Here is a 23,629-nt window from a genome sequence, read left to right as displayed (position 1 = left end):
TTTTCATTCACTCACCAAATGCCTTACTCATTGTTAAATCTGTGTATGCTTATTACCACTATTTACTCCACAAGGCCGCAGCCAGTTTCCCTTAGCAACGTGAAATTTGGCAGGCATGTCAATCATAAACAGAGTCACCAAAAAAAGTACCTTTGCTTGAAAAGACACAGGAAGTTTAGTTTGAAGTGCCCTTTTTTTTTTTTTGCATTCTCCTGTGTGCTGATTTAATTAGCCTATTGAAATCTCACCAACTTATTACAAGTTAAACGTTTACAACGCAGCGCTTTTGTGCTTTTTAGTCCTCGGAGGCCACCTAAGAAGAATAGTGACACAAACAAAAGTGTATTTTCATATAGTTTGAATACAATTTTAGAAATAAAAGGCTTCAGGTTCTAAGGGTACTAAAATGAAAATATGTCAAGGAAGGATTAATTCGTTAAAAAAAAATAAATAAAATAAATCCTTTTCATAGCCTCAGTAGGTCAAAGCAGGATATGTTCAAAACAATCAGATTACGGTGGTGCAAAACCTCTCATGGGATAATCCCCAGATGAATTGATTCGGTTGCGAAACGTGTTTAAATACGTTCTCTAATAAAAGTAAAAGGTTTCCAATGAGGGTCAGGAGCCCAAAATGGGCCTAGAGGGAATCATTACGTCATTTTTATCATTAATTTATGTACAGTATATGTTGCAGTATTGCATTCGAGTAAGTCTGGTTCAAAGAGAGACATTCAGGCTAAGGCAGCAGGAAAGCTGATATATATATTTTTTTCACCCGACTATTTTAGCCAGTAGGTAAATACTCACTCAAAGCTGTCTACTAGATATCACCAGGGGAAATTCCTTTATAGATTCCTTCTCTGACGGGAAGTTCCGGGCAGTGGCGGAGGCGGCGTATGATCTACTCAACATTGAACAGCACACAAGTTAAATATCTATCTCTGTCTTGTCTGCTTTGGAGCAAACTGATCGTGCTCGCCGAGGAACTGAGATGGTGAGACGTTCCCCTGCTTGCCTGTGCAGACATTCTTCAGCTTGTCAGTGCTTGCCTCCAGCACAAGGAGAGTGAAAAAAAAAAAAAAGACTACAGGGGTACTCAGGAGAGAAGCATACCTCTGCCAAGGTTGTTAATAAAACGGAAGCAAAAACAAAACAACAGTCATACGTTTCTCGTTTCGGTGATTTCCGAGCACAGTGAGGATATCACTGCAATCAGCTGTGTGTGCACTGACAAGAGCGAAGCAATAAGTTAATTTGAGTTAAAATATAACATCACACAACTGTAAAAATCAGTCAACATAAAAAAAAAAAATATGACATAACACTACACTATTAAGAAAATAGAATGGCCATAACTATCAAACAAGCAAAACAATGTGTTTTGATAGCTTATTAATAACCACATGACTGGTGCCCACCCTGTTTAAGCTTTGTGATCTTTCCTTCCTTTCCTAATCTATCTGCACTGTTGGGTTTGTTTGATTTTGTGTACCTCCGCTCCCAATTTTATTTTGCTAACGTTATCGAAGCCACATGCGGAACAGCAACGGGTTTAAAATGCTTAATTTCCCTCCATGTTTCAGGTAGTCACTTAAACATGGGTCAACATGACAACGCAATACACTTTCTGCTCGGCCAGAAATTCCTACTCATTGTACACAAGTAAAGTTACACACACAAGCTAATGAATTGACATTAGCACAACAAATGTAACTTTAGCCTGATGCTAGCAGGCAGCCCATTTTCTTCAGGAGTTTTGCAGAACATTTTCTTCAACATTAAACTCAATTTAGTCTTAAAAATCCTCTACATGTTTTCATAAACATCAAAGACGATATAACATTCGATGAACCTAACACACAACCGATTTTCCACAATTATAAAAGACAATTTGGTCCTTCTCGTAGCTAATGCTGCAATCGAGGATGGTCGGAACAGAGATAAAACCCCCTTGAATTCCACTTGCGAAGTCGGGGGAAAAAACAAAAACAAACAAAAATGGACCCCGACTTCACCGATGGACTACAATGTGACGTCACTCAACAATGCCGACCACTTTGGAAACACAAACCGTGAATGGTAAAATAACTTACTTGAGTATAAAACTAGATAGCTTTCTTCTTTCATAAATATTCAACACAAGTTCAGGTAACACAACGTACGTGACAGTATGCAGCTATCTCCCTGCATGAAATTTTACGGTGAACTACTCAGCTGTATGAAATGCCTATGAAATTAAAAAACAAACAAACAAATGAAGCAAAATTGCGAGCAAGCAAGTTTGGGGGAGGTAAATGAGTCCTTTATGTTCAGATACAAACGAGTCTTTGATGAACCTAACGCACGTAAACATCGTCTACAATTAGGGTCATAGTATTTTATCAAAACCAAGCAAACATTTTTTGTAAACATTAAAGATGAGCTAATTAACTCACTAGTGTGATGAAAACAGTGTCTCTGTTCCTCACAAACCTGCTTAATTACAACTCCTTCCCCTACTTCGTCATCAGCAGCACTGACTTGATGGCCAGCCAATTGCCGGTGTCGGACCTTGGAGACGCTTACGCGAGTAGGCTACTGTAAGATTATTATGGATGTCCTTTGAAGAGACTAAGTAGAAAATCTAATTCCCTGTAGTTAGGAGCAGGCCTCAGAAAAGGATATAGACTCCTGATACCTCCCCTCGCGATCCTCTTCGCTCCATAAACTTTAATGTTAAAACCTAGTGCAGACGAGGTGATAAAAATCAAGGCACCCTTTGTTCTTAGTCTGCAAACATGACTTGGCAGCGAGGGCGAAAGACAATAGAGATGCCGTCCAATCCCTTGCTATTGATTTGAGTGTCGTTTGTTTTCAAAATAAAAGTTGCTTTGATAAATTTGCACGGCTGCTTTCCACTTTCTTGCCTCAGTCAGCAGATACGCTTGATCCGTGCCGCCTAACTCGTACGCTTTCATAGACAACTGTTTGTTCTCGAGGGCCCACATTCAACATCAAAGACAATTTACTCTTCCAGTAACATAGCACACTTATGAAACATTACAGACAATATAGGCTTTGAGGGACCTAATACACGGGTTTTCAGATTTTTCAGAACATCAAAGATGATTTAAAGTCTGCTATGAATAGACACTTTTGGGTAAGCGCCCAAAAGTTCAAATGTGTAATTTTGTGCAACAACAAAGACCATTTCATTTTCAAAGAACCTAACATGCGTTTTTCAAAAGATTTGGACACACTTCAAATATTTTTAGTGAAAATTGAAGATAATTTAGGTAGGAAGAAACTACAAACCAATTTTTTAAACGATGAGCTAGTCTTCAACATTCATCAGCATCAAAGACAAATTTAGGAGTGCTGTGAATGCAACTCACATTTCGGGAAATGTCTAAAACAATTTACTCTTCAAACGAAAGTTAAAATAGTCTTCAACAACAAACTTCAACCAACACTTGTAAATACATCACTGTCTATTTTTGTGTTTCTGTTCACATGTACAGGGAGTCCTTGAGTGAAGGCGCACTCGACCTAAGGCGCAACTTTACAATGGTTACGCCCGGTCCGCCATTTTGGCTCCTTGTCCGCCATATAGCCCGCAGCTTTTTTCCCCTCATCCGCTATTTAGCCCTTAGCTAGTGCTAGCACTTGTGGGAGTATCTTTGGCTTTTTCACCCTCTTTTTTCCACATTAGCTTCCTCCACTTCTTTTCCATCCACTTCTAAGCAGTAATAGTAAGCACAGCATCTTTTATTTTTTATTTTTATTTTATTTTTTTTATTTGAATGTATTTTCGAAAATATTTTGATGTAAATATTGACTTTAATGGGGAAATTTGGGTTACATCGCTAGCGTAGGAACGGAACCCCGACGTAACTTGAGGACTCCCTGTACTGTACTCCTGTTGTAATAAGATGCATACATGTCCAACAGATTTATCAAAAACAAGAACTTTTTTTAAAAGGCAACTGTTTATTTAAATTAACACAAACAGTCTTCTTTAAATAATATATCAATCTGTGTAATATGTACTATTATAGCTGAAAGGTAAAAGTGAGTAATGTCTCACTCTTTAGGTTGCGTTGACTTGACTCTTCCACTAGATGTCTCTAATGTTTCTTTCACTCAAAGTAGCAAAGCTCCAAATCTATTTTGGCACAACGGATGGATAACAGTGTAACTACCCGAAGCCACAAGCTCCACATTGTCAACTATCCAAACAAAACTTTCCTTCCGTAATTGTGTTGAATTAATGGCGATTCTTGCAACAACACGTCTTCGCTGATACTTGTTCTTTTATGCGCCGGCTGATTCTCGCTTGTTTCCAAGCGAATATCCGTTGCTGCGCTGCAGCGCCACTTCAGACTTGGTGTATACATTACAGCCATTCAGCGTCTTTTTGTGGAAATACACGTCCCGCAATGATTGTTTATGAGATTTCTTTATGAACAAAGTTGACTCTATTTCCGTGTTATCATGGCCTCAGCCACACGTCTTGTCCAGGTCTTCCTTGTCGTCTCGTCAGCTTGCTTGTATTTACTAACTGATTTCTTTGCCTTTGTCGGTTCATTGTTTGTGCTTTCTCCTTCTGTTCCTGTTGCTGTGAGTCATGTCTTCCCAAAGTCGTCTTCTTTCCTTATGTAGTAAGTTTATGCCCAGTTTTGCCCAGTTACTTTGACTCAATTTTTTTTTACTCTTAATTTAGTTTTTTTCCCTTCCATTACCTAAGTTTGCCTTTTTATTCTTCCGCGAACAAATTCTATTTGCAATTCCTTTTGCTCCCTGGCCGTGTCTACCTGCTTCCTGCACTTGGACCCTCAACGATGCTAACTTGTGGCTTACTTACTTAAACCAAAAAAAGGCCTCTGTGATGTTACACTAAAGTAGGTGATCTAAGGACACATTTTGTTTGCTGAATGCTAACAACTTGCAAAACATCCTGCAGCAATATTTGTAGAAGCACTAAATAAATAGTCCTAATAGCTATTATGCTAACACAAAAACAAATGAAAGAGAGGTTTTATTTAGTATACTGAAGTAGGTGATCTGTGCCAGGGCATCAAGGCCTGCCAGCATCTTGCTTAGCCTTTGTTGTTGGCAGTGTTAAACAGTGCATGGGTGTGCCACATCTCCTGCGCACAATTACATTTTCCTACCCTGGCATCAAGTCGACTCCCTATAAGAAACCACATCAACACTCACTTTGCTGCTTTGGAACGCAAGCGTTTAAAGCGTTCTCCGCTTCATTATGTTTATTGCTCGGGTTCCCCCAAAACCGCAAACCAGCATTGGATGAAAGTGTCGAGTGAAAAACACATGTTAACAATTTTTAAAAGAACTCCAAAGTCAAATGTGTATTATTTGGCTGACTTTGTCTTTTGGCGGATTACTTTGAAGGTGGAAGCACTGACAAAAAAAGTAAATAAAATTTAAAAAAAGTAATAATTTAAAAAACAAACATATTTTGGTTATCAGCGTTCTTAGACATTTTTCACAGCAGTTATTGAACCTACAGAACTGCAAATACGCTTAGTGCTACCAGGGCTCATGGATTTTCACCTGAAATGCACCCCACACTAAATTGTGGTTCACTGATTTTAGGACCAAATTAGTATTAGCAAAAACACAATACCAACATGGTCATACGAGGAGTGTCAGAAAAGTTCCAGGATTGGTGTCACGCACGCAATAGACACGAAGTTATTGAGCCCACAACGAGGCAGTTCCACTCGTTACTCATGAACTATTGTTGAATCAACGTCTCTAAGGTAAATTTTAAGACACTATTACATGTGTAATGTGTGTATACAATTATGTGTGAACTAAATGGTAATGGCTAGCGTGCTAATAATCGTGATTGCTAACCATTTAGCATAGGCTAATTTTGTTGGCGTTCAATAATGCATTAATGCATGTAAGATAATTAATGGGAAGTTATATCCACTCCATTCAACCTTAGTGGATTAACAAATAAATACTAATTTTGGGGAAAAAAAGATGGGGTATAATCGATTTTAAAAAGATCCGATAGTGACAGCTCTACCTGCCACAACTCATGTCTTGTCGCACACTAAATGAAGCAAACATCGCAGGATCTCTTGTGCTGGGTGAACGTGTGGCGCAAACTGAAGGGTGAAAATTTGTGTTTGAAATACATCTTTTGGGACACACACAGTATATGTTCAATCACCTTCCATCTGTGACACACAAAAGCTGCTTGAATCCTGTAATTTCTGCGCCGTCTGTCATGGTTCTATAGCCATAGATGAAAGGGAAGATACAGGTCGCAATTCCCTGTCCTTATGTAACTGCGAGGTGCTGCCGGCACACCACCCCACCTCCCGGGCCTTTAAGTCCCTCTCCCAATACACGCGCACACAGTAATGGTACGATAATATGCCTGCTCATGCCTGAAGTGCTTGATAGCTCTCTTCTTCAAAAAGCAAGTCCACAGGAGCCTGCGAAAGTAAACAGCTCGGATCAAACCAACTCCCGGCTGCCTTTGAAGAGTGGGAGACAATTACAGAGATCAATGGTGCAGCTCAAGGCTGGTTAACAGCCCCAACAGCCGGCGATTGATGCCCTGGGCCTACGAGAAGGAGAGAGCGACGACTCTTTGGCCAGGAGAGGTGCTGAACGTGCATGTTGGCCCACCACACTAAGCTCTGCCCAAAGCATCGAGCACACAACAATAACAACAAGCAACTATGTGCTAGCTACGGTGGAATGTATCTGGTCGGATTGGAATGAAGGCCTTATGGACTTCAGAGATGGCTTGATTTGCGTGGCAGCGAAGAGAACAAATTATGGTTTAGTAATGCTGAGGTTAGGTGCCTTTTGACCATATGATAGCCGATAGGGCCAGGAGTCGATCCAGACAATTAAACCATAGCGTCACTGTTCGAAGATAACATTCAATGACGTATTCTAAAATCCTAATGAATGCTGCCAAAAACGTAAATTTACGTTTATTAATTTTTTTTATTTATTTTTTCCTCTCAATGGGCAGCGCAACGTCTAGTACTGCGCTGCCTTGTCACTACACAAAAAATATTAGTGTCAAAGTCACTCTTGTGCAAAAAAATTAATCTTTTCACAAAAAGCTTGCTTTCTCTTAATATTTTTGTATTTTCGCTTATGTCACTCAAATTACCTAATTTCAAATGGTGATTACTAAGGAACGGAATAAGGTAGAAACAAACTTTTTCTCATGAAAGAATGGAATCCAACCTTTCATATGTTATTCATATTTATGTCATCATACCGCACAATATACTGTTTGCTTTGAAAGATGAGTCATGTTGGGGTTTTTTGGATACCGTTTGGCAGTCAAAGAGTTAACAACCCTGGCGTGACCACAGGAAGATGAATTAGAAGGAAACGCCATTACTGATGTTTATTTATTTTTTTAAATCAAAAGCTGAACTGTGATTACTATTTACGGAAATACGAATGTTAGCTCACCAAAGGCTAACGGCAGTTTAGAAAAACATGCTTTGTTAGGTTTATCAAATACTACACTGATTTAAACTTGGACTACAGATGGAAATTAGCATATTGCTAAATCTGGTGCAGCCATCTTTTTAATGTTACTGTACACTGTCCTTTTAATAAACCAAACTCAAACTCAAACTCAAACATATATGAAATTCTGGATGCTGAAAACTATCACACCTTTAAAGGTTCATGAAAATGTGTATGTTAGGTTTGTTAAAGACTAAAATCATTACCAGCTCATCTAAAACTAAACTGTCTGACGTTTCCAAAAAATAGAACATTTAAATTAAGTAGTTGAAGTTGAGTATAATGAAGCGTAGTTTAAAAAAAAAAAAGGGGAAAATAGTTGGTCTTATTGTGTGGGCGTTCCGCTGCCTTCCCTGTGGGACTCCCATAAAGCCAAGACCATAAAGCGGCTGTAATGTCGGACCACCTTGACGGCGTAAACAAGTTGCAAAGGGAGCGCGCGTCTTGCCATCAGCTATTTTTTGCACCTCGGCCGTATTTAGCGAAAGCGGCCTTGTAGCCGTCAGTTGCCGAGGTTGCAACGCCTACGCGGGAAAAGAGACTTCGGAGGCCAACTGCGCTTTCTGACACAGCTGGTGCCCAGATACACCAGCGCTGTTGCTGTTCGGTAATGAGTCTCACATTCTTTATTTTTGCTGTGTGAATGCGAAATGACAAGCAAAAATGAAAAAAAAAATGTGGTTATTAGTCGGCTTGTTTGTATCTTGATTAACAGAGGCGTGATGCGGAGATCAAAACGTGAGATGGGGACAAAACGAGCTGTTTTGTCAGCTCAAACGTTTCATGGTTTTTAGTATGAAAAGATGAACTTTTTCAGTAGAACATTATATTTGATACTGGCGACAGTTCCTTTATATTTGCCTTGTTCTTGGTGTGTTTTTTTTGTGTGTTTTTTTTTACAAAAAACAGCCAGTAGGTGCGAGCAGAGTATAAAAGATCAACAAGGGCCATGTTGCAACAAGCTCTTTTCACCAGTGTTTTGCACAGATCTGTGAATAATATTCTAATGCTAATTGTTTCAAAGCGTAAACAGATACAAATATACATTTATTTCCTGATGCAAGAAGAAACTAATCTTTCTTTTGTTTGTTTTGTCTTGTTGTTAGTCTAGCAGCTCATTTTTTCATGCAGCCTGGTCCTAATACTACTATCCTGTATACTGCTTTCTGAGCACCCCAAAACACAACTGAAGGACTCCAAACATACATAGACACTTGAGAGGATCAAGCAAAAAAGTGTAAGCCAACTGGCAACAGGGCCAAAGATCTTGTTCCAAACCTACGCCACCAAAAACATACAATGCAATATCATAAACTTTTGAAGTGGAAATCTCAACAATAATTATTTGGGTGGATGAAATGTACATATTTGCTAAGACATTTGAAGACTGCCCTTGGCTTTAAAGCTCCACCTGCTCTTCACAAATTGCGTGAGACGGTTCAAACAGCGATATTTTGACTCAAACCCTCCATCCATTTTCTTAACCGCTTGCTCCTCACAAGGGTCGTGGGGGTGCTGGAGCCTATCCCAGCTGGCTTCAGGCAGCAGGCGGAGTACTGAACTGGTTGCCAGCCAATCGCAGGGCACACAAAGACAAACAACCGTCCACACTCACAAGCACACCTAGGGACAATTCGGAGCGCCCAATTAACCTGCCATGCATGTCTTTGGAATGTGGGAGGAGGAGACCGGAGTACCCGGAGAAGATCCACGAAGACCCACATATGGTCTTTTCTATGTCTAGCAGTTGGCTACGAATGTGCAAGTCACCTGACAGCAGACACAGCCCCAACAAAAAGTGCTCCAAAATGGACCTCTGCAACAGTCCTTAAATGATTCGAGAATGAAAAGGGTTTGAGGGGGTTTGCGCTTCAACCTCTTCATTGTAATTTTGTTGGAAAGCATTAAAAAAATTTATTTAAAAAAAAAAAGGTGATTGTCTTACAATGTTCCCTCTAATTCTCCGACTGTGAATTCACGCAAACTTCTTGAGTCTTGAGCATTCCATGGATTACGGTGAGCCACATTCACGGACTTATATACAGACTCACAATGCTACTTATTCACCACAGCGAGAAGTGAAGCCACCGGAAGACATCTGAAGACATCTTACGTTGCAACCCACTAAGCCGACCAAACTTGAAAATACTCGTTTTCCCGCAGCATTTTCATGTTAATTTACTGTCTCCACAGTGAAACCTATGGTTGTATCAATAAGACTGTAAGAAGCGCTACATGCACATTTCATTGTTATGAAATTAATGCATATACAGGTATAAACGTTCTCTTAAAAGCTACATCTGTGAGGGCTATTCAAAGACTTGTCCGCATCATGTTGTCAGAACCATGAACAATGAAATGAACACAAAGGCCACCAGGACAAAATTGGCTGTGAAATGTAAACCCAAGTGAGTCCATTTATATACAGTAAGCTATTGACAACATCAGACATGCACATGACAGCCAAACCAGTATTACACCTGTCCAAAACCTGAGATCATAAATTACTCATAAACTACGCCCATATTTGGACTTCCTGAATGGCGCGGTTGCGTGTCGCTGCAGTCTCGTCAGTGCTGAGTGTGAGTGTTTGTATCATGTATGCATGCTTCAAACTGCAGGAGAAAAATTGTGTGCGCACCCAAACTGCTATTAAAACTGTAAGTGAAGTGGTAATTGTGTCCTGTTGTGTGCGTGGTACGCGCACCGGCTGGCGTCACCGTAGTGACGTGATGCCCGTTCACTTTGGACGGAGCCGCTCCATCCCACAACACGACATGGCTGTTCCCCTTGCATTTTAGCTTTTTGGTTACATTTTTCTTTCCCACTCCATTAACCACACGTACTATATAAGGTTTTCATTTTTTTTATAGGAAGATAACATAAAAAATACAAACAGTAAATACAGCTGCAGGTTAGGATTTTTTTTTTATGTGATGCAGACATTTGCTGTTTAAATTAGCGGGTGCTAGTCGTCACAATGGCACGGTAGGAGCATTAAAACCTGGAGATGGGTGAGGCACTCGGGACCTGGTCATGTGAATGTGACCATCACTACCTTTAGGCCATCTGGCAGCGGTGCCAACGATCTTGACTCATCACCAATGCCACTCCACCAAGAGCACACAATGCGGTATCATCTTCATCTTTTGAAGTGCAAATCTCAATAATAATTAATATTTGAGTGGGTACATATTTGCGAAGAAGTCAGAAGCTTGCCCTTGGCTTTAAAGCTCCACCTGCTTTTCAAAACTGGCGTGAGAAAATCCGAAGAGCAATCATGTCACAAAACCCATATGAATCAAATATGGCTTGATTTTTTTTCCCCCTCCGACTTGGAACACGTCACATATTGTGTTTGATCTGTCCTACAGCTAGCATATACCGGAAATGTGTGAATATAAAGCACTGTGCCAATTGAGTGTTTTGGGCCAAGCCCCAAGTAAAATGAGTCGCTAAATAACATGAACATGAAACGCTTTAGGCTTCAAAGTATCTTCTTTGTAGCTTAGTTGACCTTGAAACGTAAACGTTAAAAAAAAAAAAAAAAAAAAAAAAATTTTTTTTTTTTCAGTTTGTCTTAGATTCTGTGTTAAACATGAAGTGATGCATCAGGTTCTTCTTGCAAAAGCATCCCCAGTAATCACACCACAATATTATCATTAAGAGCACCTTCCGTACTTTGCATCCCTTGTATTTATTTGGTGGTTGCTTAATGTCTTTACCGTTATTGAAATTACATGAAAATGACCTGGCTGTTTTGTTGGTAAGTTTGTGTGGTGGATAAAAAATGGGTGGATTTTTCTGTTTAATTCATATTCCACAAATGCAATATGAATCAGTATACCATGTACAATGGGGCCGCATAGCACATTATAAAAAAAAAAAAAAAAACTTTGACTACCCCTTTAACTAATTTGCTCCCAAAACGTATATTAAAAAAAACAAAAACAAAAAAAACATTTGAAATATTGCCATGGTCCCAAAAATGCATTTATAGTTTTTTTTTTTTTTTTTTTTTTTTTAAATGCTAGAACATGCTGAGTTTTTGATGCAGCATCTGACGTGAAGAGGTGGCTTAAAGCAATGGTAGTTATTCCAAAAAACAGCCAGCAGGTGCAAGCAGAGTATAAGAGATCAACAAGGGCCATGTTGCAACAAGCTCTTTTCCCCAGTGTTTTGCACAGATTTGCGAATAATGATGAAACTTAGCTATATTCTAATGCTAACTGCTACAAAATGGAAACAAATACAAATATCTCTCTTCTGGTACAGTCCATGGTTTTCACAGCAAATTGAACAATATTCTGTGGACCTTGCAAAATTAGTCAAAACCTAGTAAAACAGGGGGAGGGGTGGGGGGGCTTCAGTTAAAATGGCTGTGAGAGAATGAGATAATCATGCCGTACTTCTTGAAAGATGACGGACTACTGGCCTCTCAGAGTTGCGTTACTTGGTTCAACAGCTACTGCTCTGTCAGGTACGCAGTCAGCGATGGTGCAGGATCTTCTATCAGATGCCTTACACTTCTCAAAAGTGCCCCGCAGGGTTTGACGCTTGCTTAGTTCTACCAACAATAACCTCTGCCCATTTGTATGCTAACTTTTACGATATATTAAAATCATCACAAGAGTTTGGAGCCAATCCTTTGATTAAACACCATTTTGACACATGCCAAAAAAAACAAGCTTGCAAACATAATGAGTAAATAAGAGCAACTGTATAAAAAAAAGCACTTTTGAATGAAGTGATCAGTGAGTGGAAGAAACCTAAACCGACGACTACTACTACTGTGGAAAACAACGCAATGAAGTGGTTGCTCTTGGCTTTTTGCGTCGCCATGCTGGTCGCAGCTGGTGAGTATCATTTTCTTTCCTTACTTTAAGTCTTAATATGGAGTCCTGCAGGTTTTAGATGTTTCTGATTCGAAAGATTAGCATTGTTATCAAGCTTTTTGCGGCACTTGATGAGGCTAATTATATAAATCAGGTGTGTTTGGAGGACAGAAATAACCAAAACCTGCAGGACTCCGGCCTTTGAGGACCAGAATTGGGGAAGCATGGTATAAAGCATTAACAATTTGAAAATAATGCGAAATAAAATGATCATTCCATAAGAATAAAAGAAAAGGAAAAAGAAAGTTATTACTTCACAGATAAATTGCATTTTCACTAGATAAAGCCATATTATTTTTATGAGATAAGTTGAATGATCATAAGGTCAGTCAATTTCAAATTGTCCTTCTCCAACTCTACCCCTTAGGTGGCGCACTGGGACCGCCGGCCTCAGATGTCGTAGCGAAAGTACCGGTATGTCATAGGAAGCAGCCCGCAGATGACGCATACGGCGACGGCGCGTACAGTTTGCAACTTATGCAAGTGTGTCCACCGGGCCAAGTCTGCCGTCCCAACCCAAGTGAGTAACTGCACAGTTTTTTGTTGTTGTTGTTGTGTTTTTTTTTGCTTGTAAGGGGCAGTTTTCAATTAAAAAAAAAAAAAAAAAAAAAAAAAAGACAGGCATATTTACATCTGTAAGTATAACCTTGTAGTAGTAGTAAATGTTAAATGAGCAGTACAAAAAAAAAAAAAAAAAAAAAAAAAAAACAATGCCTTCTCTGGCAGCATCTTGTACTTCACTATCCCCTCAATAAAAAAGGGTTTCCATGTTCTTCATTGCAGAAAATAGGAATACTCACATTTTCACGTATTGCCCTTTCCTTGTCTTGTAGATGGCCGGGGCAGGACATGTGGGCCTCCAACATTGAAAATGACTGTCTGACAGCAGACAAACCCCCAACGCAAAGTGCTCCAAAATGGACCTCTGTGGCAATCCTTAAATAATAATAGCATGAAATGATTCGAGGGATTGGGGTTTCAAACTTTCTTCTTTGTAGTTTAGTTGGAAAGCATTAAAAAAAGTATAAAAAAAAAATAAAATTTTAAATGTTCATTTTTTGTCACATTCTGTGTTAAACAACACATGCACATTGTAAAATTCTTGTCTTGCTGAAAGTTACCATTTTTTTGGGTGCTGGCCTTGTTGACCCTGGCCCATATACTACTATCCTGTTGCGGCAGTGGCAAGACTGCCTTCTGAGAACAAAAGAATTGTATTCATGGAGGTGGCACTACATACTGTATGCTACGTTGTGTGTGGGTACATGAACACGTCACTAATGACACATATTGTACCACCCGAATCGCCATCACGTCGGACACGTCACCGAGTAATCAAATGCGTGGCGCTTATCGGACATTTTCATAATGTATCCATTCAAATCAACCAATATCAACAAGTTGATGTGTCCCGATCATCACTCATCAAAGGTGTTGTCCTTTCTTCATTTAGGTGGATGGAAAGAACACATTTGCATGGGAAGCTAAGTGTAGCACTATAAAAAATAAAGTATCATTTACTAATTCAAGGGGTGTCACGTTTTAGGAGACTACATCTTGAAAACTCACAATTGAACACTAGTTCATAAGACTGTGACAATGATAAACGCAAATCCACAAGAATAAAGCCAATTAAAAAAAAAAAAAAAGTGGGGAAAAAAATTCCATGAGTGAAGTTCTAACGTCACAGGTAAAATTGTAATTTCACGAGAATAAAGTCCTCTTATGAGATCAGTTGAATGATCATGAGAAAAAAGGTCAGTCAATTTAAACGTGTCCCCCTCCAACTGTACTCCTCAGGTGACGCTGTTGAATGTCGTTCATGTTGGTGCGCGGATGGTAAGTGTATCACTATTGTGCTAGAACGTGTAGACCGGGCAAAGTCGGGCTAGGTATGCGTGGAACCGGAAGTGTGACTACAGACTGTTTGAAAGGAGACAACATCATTGTGGAATTTTCTACAACACAGGGAATGAGCACTTCAATCCCCAATCAATACATTCAGAAGGACATTTGCGAGAAAAAAAATGAAATAAAGCTCATCTCAAATTTCAAGGTGTTTTTTTTTTCCCCCATTATTCGTTCATCAAGTCAAGCCGAATTGCAATTGTCAATCTATCATTTGTCATTCGTCAGTGAAATGGACGTCCGTCAATTTTTTCCGTCATTCGTCAGCAAAATGTGCGGATTGATGGGCCTTCCGTCAATAGTGACGGAATGCCCACCCTTGGATATATGTCCATTTGAATCCATTGATAGCATACAATGCCTTTAATTGTCATTAGACTTTGTACTACTTGATTGGAGAGGGCTAACCAATGTACATGTTCGAATTAAGTAAATGTAAAGGATTTATTTTTTTCTTTCACTGAAAGGTAGTGAGCATCACATTACTTCCACATAGATTCCCTGATTGCATTTGATCCATACTGATACATATGGGGTGAGTGATTCAAGGGGGCACTTTTGATGTTCTCGCTGTAAAGAGCAGGTTATGTCAATTCCAATTCCAATAATGTGTGGACAGCAACTTTGTGGTAATGAGAACTTAACAGATCATGGGAGTTGTAGGACACAATACTCAAAAGACATCATGACACGTATACAGTACGATCGGCGTATAATTCAAGCGTTAGAAATATTAAACCAAAAATGACTCAACTCACAGTTGCGTTACTTGGTTCAACAGCTACTGCTCTGTCAGGTACGCAGTCAGTGATGCTGCAGGATCTTCTATCAGATGCCTTCCACTTCTCAAAAGTGCCCCGCAGGGTTCGACACTTGCCTAGTTATACCAACAATAACCCAAATATAATCCATGCTAAACGTGACCCCTCTTCCCATTTTGTATTCTGAGTTTTACAATATATTATAATCAACACAGTTTGGAGCCAATCCTTTGCCTAATCACCATTTTGGCACATACCAAAAAAATATTTGGATAAGTCTGGCAAGTTTGCAAACATGGTGATTAAATAAGAGCAACTGTATAAAAGAGCACTTTTGAATGAAGTGATCAGTGAGTGGAAGAAACCTAAACCGACAAATCGACGACTACTACTACTGTGGAAAACAACGCAATGAAGTGGTTGCTCTTGGCTTTTTGCGTCGCCATGCTGGTCGCAGCTGGTGAGTATCATTTTCTTTCCTTACTTTAAGTCTTAATATGGAGTCCTGCAGGTTTTAGATTTTTCTGATTCGAAAGATTAGCAATTGTTTTCAGGCTTCTGCAGAGCTTGATGCCGAGCTAATTATATTAATCAAGTGTGTTTGGAGGACAGAAGCAACCAAAACCTGCAGGACTCATGGCCTTTGAGGACCAGGATTGGGGAAGCATGGTATAAAGCCTAAATAAATTATCATTCCATACGAATGATATAAAAAACACGTGGGGCTTTTTTTTTTTTTTTTTTATGTGAAAGTTATTACTTCACAGATAAATTGCAATTTCACTAGATAAAGCCATATTATTATTATGAGATATGTTGAATGATCATGAGAATAATAAGGTCAGTCAATTTCAACTCCAACTTTACCCCTCAGGTGGCGCAGAGGTATGTTTTCAGAGGATGGCCGTAGACGGACACACTTTAGAACTTCAGCAAACGTGTGGCGAGGGCCAAGTCTGTGTTCAACACCCAAGTGAGAATCTGCACAGTGCTTCAAAAAAAACGAAGCAGCCATATTTATATCTGTCTGCATAACCTTGTCGTAGTAAATGTTAAAAAGTGAGCAGAGGAAAAAAAACAATCTGCCATCTCTGGCCGCAACTTGTACCTCACTATCCCCACAATAAAAGGGGTTTCCATGTTCTTCATTGCAGAAAATAGGAATACTCACATTTTCACATAATGCGCTTCCCTTTTTCACATATTGCGCTTTCCTTGTCTTGTAGAGGGCCGTTACTATGGCGAAGTATGCGGGGCTCCAACAGCTTGACAACAGACTGCCTGACAGCGGACCAACCCCCAACACAAAGTTCTCCAAAATGGAACTCTGTGGCAATCCTTAAATAATAATAGCATGAAAGGATTTGAGGGGTTGCAGTTTCAAACTTTCTTCTTTGTAGTTTAAGTTGGAAAGCATTAAAAAAAGTATAAAAAAAAAAAAAAAGTGGTCATTTTTTTGTCACATTCTGTGTTAAACATCACATGCACATTGTAAAATTCTTGTCTTGCTGAAAGTTGCCATTTTTTTGGGTGCTGGCCTTGTTGACCCTGGCCCATATACTACTATCCTGTTGCGCCAGTGGCAAGACTGCCTTCTGGGAACAAAATAATTTTATTCTTGGAGGTGGCACTACATACTGTACGCTAGCTACACTGTGTATAAGTGGGTGCATGGACACGACATCAAAGACACATATTGTACCACCTGCATTGCCACCACGTTGGACACGTCACAGAGTAATCAAGTGTGTGGCGCTTATCGGAGAGCCAAGACATTAAAGGGTTAGTTTGGATTTTTTTACATGAATCTCGATTTCATTCTCACCTCCAGTGTGAGCGATCAGCACTGACTTACCCCTGACAGCGTTCTGTGACACGAGTTCTGGTCCGGTGTTGGACGAGAGAAAAATAGTTCAAGTTGACTCTGGTCACGGAAATAAAGCGTTTTTCTTCTAAAAACAATTTGTGTTCAAAAGAGTGATACATTTGCATCACTAAACTCCTTTCTGAAAAAAAGTCAGACTCCATTACCGCCGGGCACTATTTCTCTGTTCGTTCGTATCACTGCGCCTCGCCCTGTAGACAGCTGATCAACCCGCTGCAGAGAGCTGATCCGCGCGGCTTCCGCCTTTCAAAAGACAAACAATTTGTAGATTAGTGCGCGTCTATCAGCTGTATGTGGGGCGCCGCGCAGCGATACGAACGAACGGAAAAGTAGTGCCTGGCGGTAATGGTGTCTGATTTTTTTTCAGAAAGGAGTTTAGTGTGCAAATGTATCACTCTTTTGAACACAAATTGTTTTTAGAAGAAAAACGCTTTTATTTCCGTGACCCCAGCCAGCTTGCTGGACTATTTTTCTCTCGTCCAACACCGGACCAGAACTCGTGTCACAGAACGCTGTCAGGGGTAAGTCAGTGCTGATCACACACACCAGAGGTGAGGATGAAATAGAGATTCATGTCAAAAAATCCAAACTATCCCTTTAAACAGGATATTTTCCAATTCCAAGTGTGTGTCCCGTTCATCACTCATCAAAGGTGTTGTCCTTTCTTCATTTGGGTGGATGGTAAGAACACATTTGCATGGGAAACTAAGTCTAGCAGACTAGCACTATAAAAATAAAGTACCATTTACTAATTCAAGGGGTGTCACGTTTTAGGAGACTACATATTGAAAACTCACAGTTGCACACTAGTTCATAAGACTGTGAAAAATGATAAACGCAAATCCACAAGAATGAAGTCAATTTAAAAAAAAAAAAATGAAAAAAAAAAAAGTGGGGGAAAAAATACATTCCATGAGTGTTCTAACATCACAGGTAGAAGGCCTCTTATGAGATCAGTTGAATTATCATGAGAAAAAGGTCAGTCAATTTCAACGTGTTATGTGAAATATTTTATATCCAAAATGTTCAACACTGCTTATCCTCACAAGGGTCACTGGAGCCTATGTCAGCCGGGTTCGGACAGTAGGCGGGGTACATCCTGGACTGGTCGCCAACCAATCGCAGGGCACACAGAAACGGACAACCATCCACACTCACAAGCACACCTAGGGCCAATTCAGTGTTCAATCAACCTGCCATGCATGTCTTTGGAATGTGGGAGGAGACCAGAGTACCCGAAGAAAACCCACGCAGGCACGGGGAGAAAATGCAAACTCCACCCAGGAAGGCCAGAGCCTGGACTCGAACGCGAGTCCTCAGAACTGGTAGGCGGACGTGCTAACCACTCATGGACACTCAAACACCGTGTCGCCCAAATAAATAAATAAATAAATAAATAAAACAGGGATAAATAAGTGTCCTGGCTAAAACTAGACTAAAACAGTTTTTGTTGACTAAAACTAGATGACTACAAATGTTTTCTTGGACTAAAATAACGACTAAAATGCTCAATTTATAGTTGACTAAAAATGGACTAACTAAAAACAGAATGAGGTTGACTATGATTAAAAACTAAGGAGCAGGATTGAAACTGGACTAAAACAGACTCAATTTAAAAAAAAAATGCAAATAAAATGTTGTACAGTTGGTCCAACACTTCAATAGTTACAGCAAGAACATAATCCCATGCGAACTGTAACAACTCTGCCCATTTGTCCACATTCTTAAATTAAATGAATCCAAAAGAATTTTCTTCAGCGTACAAAAAGGTAGTGACGGTTATATCGTCTCCACATAGATTACTTCCATCCATGCAAATTTCATATTGGCTAATTAAATATATCAAGTTGGCTCTTGATTGTCTCGAACCAGCTGTGAAGAGCATATTTTGCCTAAAACAAAATCCTCTGCCCTCTTCGCAAATATGTACCTGTCATTCACCCAAATAATAATAATAATCATGAAGATTTATATATCAAACGTCGAATATGTTACCTCATTGTGTGTTCTTGGTGGAGTGACTTTGGACATGAGTCAAAATCCTTCAAGATGTTTTCATCCTTGATCTTCAATGTTTGAAGTGTAAATATCAATTGGTAATTAACTGGGTGGATGACAAGTACATATTTGCGAAAAGGGCACAGGAACACCACATTAGTTCATATCGTGAGCGTGAGAAAAGTTCAAATAGTCTCAACGATGATGACTACAAACATTTTTACTGCATATGGAATATATAATCTTCAGTTTAGAGTTACTCCCAGTAATTGTGATCAATTGGAATATCTTCATCTAAACCACAACAAATGAACATGACATTTTTTATTCTTATTTTCTACTATCAATAAAAGACAACATGTTCAAGTATTTCACCACAATAATAATCATAAAAATAGTAAATGGCAATGAGAATGACACTTGTCAAAAGTATAGCTTATTTATTGCAACCCCCCAAAAAATCCCAACGTACGCCCACTGGCAATGGTGCCAAAGACTCGTCAACAACCCTGCTCCACCAAGAGCACACAATGCGGTATCATCTTCATCTTTTGAAGTGTAAATCTTAATAATTATTTGGTTGGATGACAAGTACATATTTGCGAAGAGGGCAGACGATTGCCATGTGCGTTTGTCGTAAGCTTGAGAAAAGTTCTTAATAGTCCCATCTTATTAGCATATTATATAAGCATTTATTTTTAGGCTTTGTTTTTTTGTACAAATTTATTTTTAGTTTCTGTTTTTCAAAGTAATTATTTTGCGTGTTACAGAATTTTTTTTCGTGTTTTTTCAGTTGTTTTTTTTTAATGTTTTTTACCTTAATTGATCAAATTACATGAACATGAACTATGTACGTTCAGATTGTTTTGGCGGAACGTTTATCGTGTGTTAGATAAAAATGGCTGGATTTTTACTGCTTAATTCATATTCCACAAATGCAATATTTTTACTTGACGACCGCCCTTTAACTCATATACTCCCAAAAATAAAAAAACCAAAAAAAAAATAAACATTTTTAGTATTTCCATTGTCCCAAAAAACGTATTTATACGGTTTGTTTTTGTCTTATGCTATAGCATACAAAAGGCTTTGATGCAGTGTCTGACCTGAAGAGGTGGCTTAAAGCAATAGTAGTTACTACAAAAAAAATAAAATAATAAATTACAAAAAAAAATCAATTAAAAAAAAAACAGCCAGCAGGTGTGAGCAGAGTATAAGAGATCAACAAGGGTATGTTGCAACAAGCTCTTTTCCCCAGTGTTTTGCACAGATTTGCGAATAATGATGAAACTTAGCTATATTCTAATGCTAACTGCTGCAAAACGGAAACAGATACAAATATACATTTATTTCCTTCAACAATATTCGGTGGTCCTTGCAAAATCGAATCGCCATCCCTCGCTTTTGGTGAGAACGCAGCATTAGGCTTAACACTAGCCTGTGGTGGGGTCTTTTTCGGGCCCATAATAGCAAAAGTACACTCAATATGGTCCAAAATGTCTATCAAACACAAACCACGTCCGCACTCAAAGAAAGGGGGTGACGAACTGGGACACCGTGAGCGTGCGTCAGCTTCTCGTGGCTGCCACCGTGGCGCTGTTCGTCCGCCGAAAACTAGTTCGTCAGCAGAGACTATATGCTCGCGAATTTAATGTTCTTGAGGCGAAAAGTTCGTGAGCTTAAGCGTTCGTCAGCGGAGGTTTTACTGTATTAAAATCATCACAGTAGTTTGGAGCCAATCCTTTGCCTAATCACCATTTTGGCACATCCCAAAAAAAATATTTGGATAAGTCTGGCAAGTTTGCAAACATGGTGAGTAAATAAGAGCAACTGTTTAAAGGAGCACTTTTTGATGAAGTGATCAGTGAGTGGAAGAAACCTGAACCAACAAATCGACGACTACTACAACTGTGACAAACAACGCAATGAAGTGGTTGCTCTTGGCTTTATGCGTCGCCATGCTGGTCACAGCTGGTGAGTGTCATTTTCTTGTTTTTTTCCCCCTCTTCATTTTAACTCTTGTATCTTAAGATTTCATATATAGTTTATATTGATCAAGAGTGACCAAGTTTCACAAAGTATGGGGGGGAGGTGGGGATATTTGTAGAAGTCCTAATACAGAGTTATGCAAGTGGATGTTTCAACAAATTGTATTATATATATAAAAAAAAAAAAACATACCAAATATAAGAAAAAGTAGGCTACAATTTAAAAATGCTCTCTTTGCCAATAAATATTTCACTCAATCAAAGAAATTAGCCATCCATTCTTGGAAATAGTCGGAAAAGTATCCTTCTATGGAATATAAACTCTTAACACAAGACTCATTACAAGTGTATAAAGTCATGATAATGATAAAAAGTTTGGAACTGTATATGAATAAAGTCTCAATATAACTTTGACGTGGATGGTTTGGACACATCCAGGACAGAGAGATGGTGAGTATATCGGCAGATGGGTGATGAGGACGGAGGTGCTGGTAAAGAGAGCAAGAGAAGGTTAATGAAGGTAGTGAGGGGAAGACACAAGGGCAAGTGGGTGTTAGACAGGATGAAGAATTAAGACTGAACTGATGGAAGAGGGTGACACACGTTGGTGACCACTATAATAACAAGCCAAAAGGAAATCAAGAATAATTTATACTTGTGCCCCCCCCCAACTCTACTCCTCAGGTGATGCTAAGGAATGCAGATGGTGTTACGAGCCTTTCCCTGGTCTATGTAGCGAGCAAGTCATAACATGTGAATCGGACCAAATCTGCCGCAAACAGACTACCTTTCCATGTGAGTAGCAGTATATGTGTTTCATTAATCTTTAGATTTTTGCAATCGTCTATTTATTTATTTATTTAGACAATTTATTTATTTATTTAAATAAATAAACAGCATAACCTTTCTTGCTAAAAGTAGCCGGGTTTACATGGAGCCATGTAATCTGATTAGAATGAATCCAAACGGCCAGACTAAATGATACATACATCTCAACTGGAATGAAAAGGCTGCATCCAAATTGAATTTCAGGTGGATTCACAGGGACGGGGTATCCCTTTTGTCAATCCGGACCAGCGTATATAAACATTTCAACTGGAATGTGGCTGCGTCCGGTATGCGCACGCTCTGTCTGGATGTAAATATGTCGTGATGTCATCGTTTCTGCCCATTACAAGAACTCGTCTGCGAGGGGAGTACTTGTTTTAAAGTACTTGGGACTTGGCAACTTGATGTTGCTTCAATAAAAGTGTTTAAAAAAAAATCACTTCTGTGCTAAATGACAAATGAACTCTTCTTGATAAATCATGATGTCCGCACATCTCACGGAGGCCACGAGGCTGATTCAGATTAAGGGAGCGGAACATGTAAACGGCGGATTGGAATGGATCACGTCGCAGGTAAACGGGTGACCACAGATCTTCAATCGGAAAGATATAAAGTCACCATGTAAACCTGGCTAGTGAACAGCGCCATCTCCGGCCCCATCTTGTACTTCCAATTTAATTTCCAAGAAACCACTGCGTCCATGTGTGACAAATGATTGACCTCCAGTAAGTCACAACTTCTGTCTCTGATTGGTTGCTTTTGCACATGCAGGCAGGCAGGCAGGCAGCACATCATTCAAGCTAGCACACCCCATACAATAAAAGGGGATTGATTTATTGCAATTCATAGCAAGAAAATGGAATGCTCACATTGCCACATATGATCCTTTCTATGTCTTGCAGATGGCTACGAATGTGCGAATCCATGAAGTCACCTGACAGCAGACACCCCCCCAATGCAAAGTGCTCCAAAATGGACCTCTGCAACGGTCCTTAAATAATTCGAGAATGAAAGGGTTTGGGATTCAAATTATCTTCATTGTAGTTCAGATGGAAAGCATTAAAAAAAGTATAAAAAAAAAAAAAGAAAAAAAAAGTGATTGTCTTACATTCTTTGTTAAACATGATATCCTCCTCACTACCAGAAAAACAAAAATATTGTCCAATCATGTTTATTTTGATATTCCCCAATCTTTGTTAAGTAATTGGAATACTGCAAAAGATTTTTTTTTTTTTTTTTTTAAAGTTTTTATTTTTAAGCTATGATGAGTCCACTACAGAGGACATTTTTTAAAACTTAAATGCTAGGCTCAAATACAGTTAAAATAATTCAAACAATACTTTAATGTGTTCTTAAGCCCCTCCACCCGTGGCCTTACACACAAGACTCCCACCCCACTGACACTCATCCAAGAACAAGGAGCCGCCGGTGCCAAAAAGTGTCAAGTCGCCGCCCTTTCCACGTCAGCGTTATTGACAGGCCAGGATTAACTGACGTTGCTATTTCCATACTTCAGCAGTTTATAATTGGGAGCCGCAACTCCGTAGCGTCGGCGACTGATCAAACGGACTCGCTGAGATGTCTGCTACTCCCCGCCCCGCAAACACACGCACACACACAGTGAGATGTGAAGACTTGCATCTATTAGTTTTACACTCAAAGTTCTGCTTTGGAAATGTGTATCAAAGCCTAAAAGGCCTCTTGAAATATTCTTCGAAAAAATTTTTCATATCGTGGATTTCCTTAACAGGCCGAGATTAAGTTTTAAGTGTAGAATTTCTCCTTGAACGCCATCGTTAATGTCAGCTTTACAGCTGCCATGTCTGGTCTGAAGGTAGCATGT

General features: G+C 39.4%; 1 protein-coding gene and 3 long non-coding RNA genes across 14 annotated transcripts in view; 3 read left to right on the top strand and 1 right to left on the bottom strand.

The window, feature by feature from the left end:
* The window catches only part of inpp4b (inositol polyphosphate-4-phosphatase type II B), a 156,963-nt gene that overhangs the window by 86,642 nt on the left and 46,692 nt on the right, over positions 1–23,629 (bottom strand). The window contains exon 1 of one of the 11 annotated variants that reach the window (XM_077525144.1): positions 2,475–2,493. The exons of 9 other annotated variants lie outside the window; for them this stretch is intronic. The gene's annotated coding sequence lies outside the window, so the exon portion shown is untranslated. Of the gene's footprint in view, positions 1–809; positions 926–2,474; positions 2,494–23,629 lie in introns of those variants that run through there. One more of the 11 variants, XM_077525143.1, reaches the window with a different exon arrangement.
* Positions 12,287–13,447, top strand: LOC144021112 (uncharacterized). Its single transcript, XR_013284049.1, has 3 exons — positions 12,287–12,379; positions 12,786–12,938; positions 13,252–13,447. It is a non-coding gene; the product is annotated as an uncharacterized LOC144021112 (long non-coding RNA).
* Positions 15,452–16,508, top strand: LOC144021113 (uncharacterized). Its single transcript, XR_013284050.1, has 3 exons — positions 15,452–15,547; positions 15,962–16,060; positions 16,314–16,508. It is a non-coding gene; the product is annotated as an uncharacterized LOC144021113 (long non-coding RNA).
* Positions 20,848–22,872, top strand: LOC144021114 (uncharacterized). Its single transcript, XR_013284051.1, has 3 exons — positions 20,848–20,944; positions 21,643–21,753; positions 22,689–22,872. It is a non-coding gene; the product is annotated as an uncharacterized LOC144021114 (long non-coding RNA).

This window comes from Festucalex cinctus, chromosome 6 (assembly GCF_051991245.1).
Source record: "Festucalex cinctus isolate MCC-2025b chromosome 6, RoL_Fcin_1.0, whole genome shotgun sequence".
Classification (NCBI taxonomy): Eukaryota; Metazoa; Chordata; class Actinopteri; order Syngnathiformes; family Syngnathidae; genus Festucalex; species Festucalex cinctus.
Note: the sequence above shows the minus strand (reverse complement) of the source record. Positions and strands in the feature narration are given on the sequence as shown.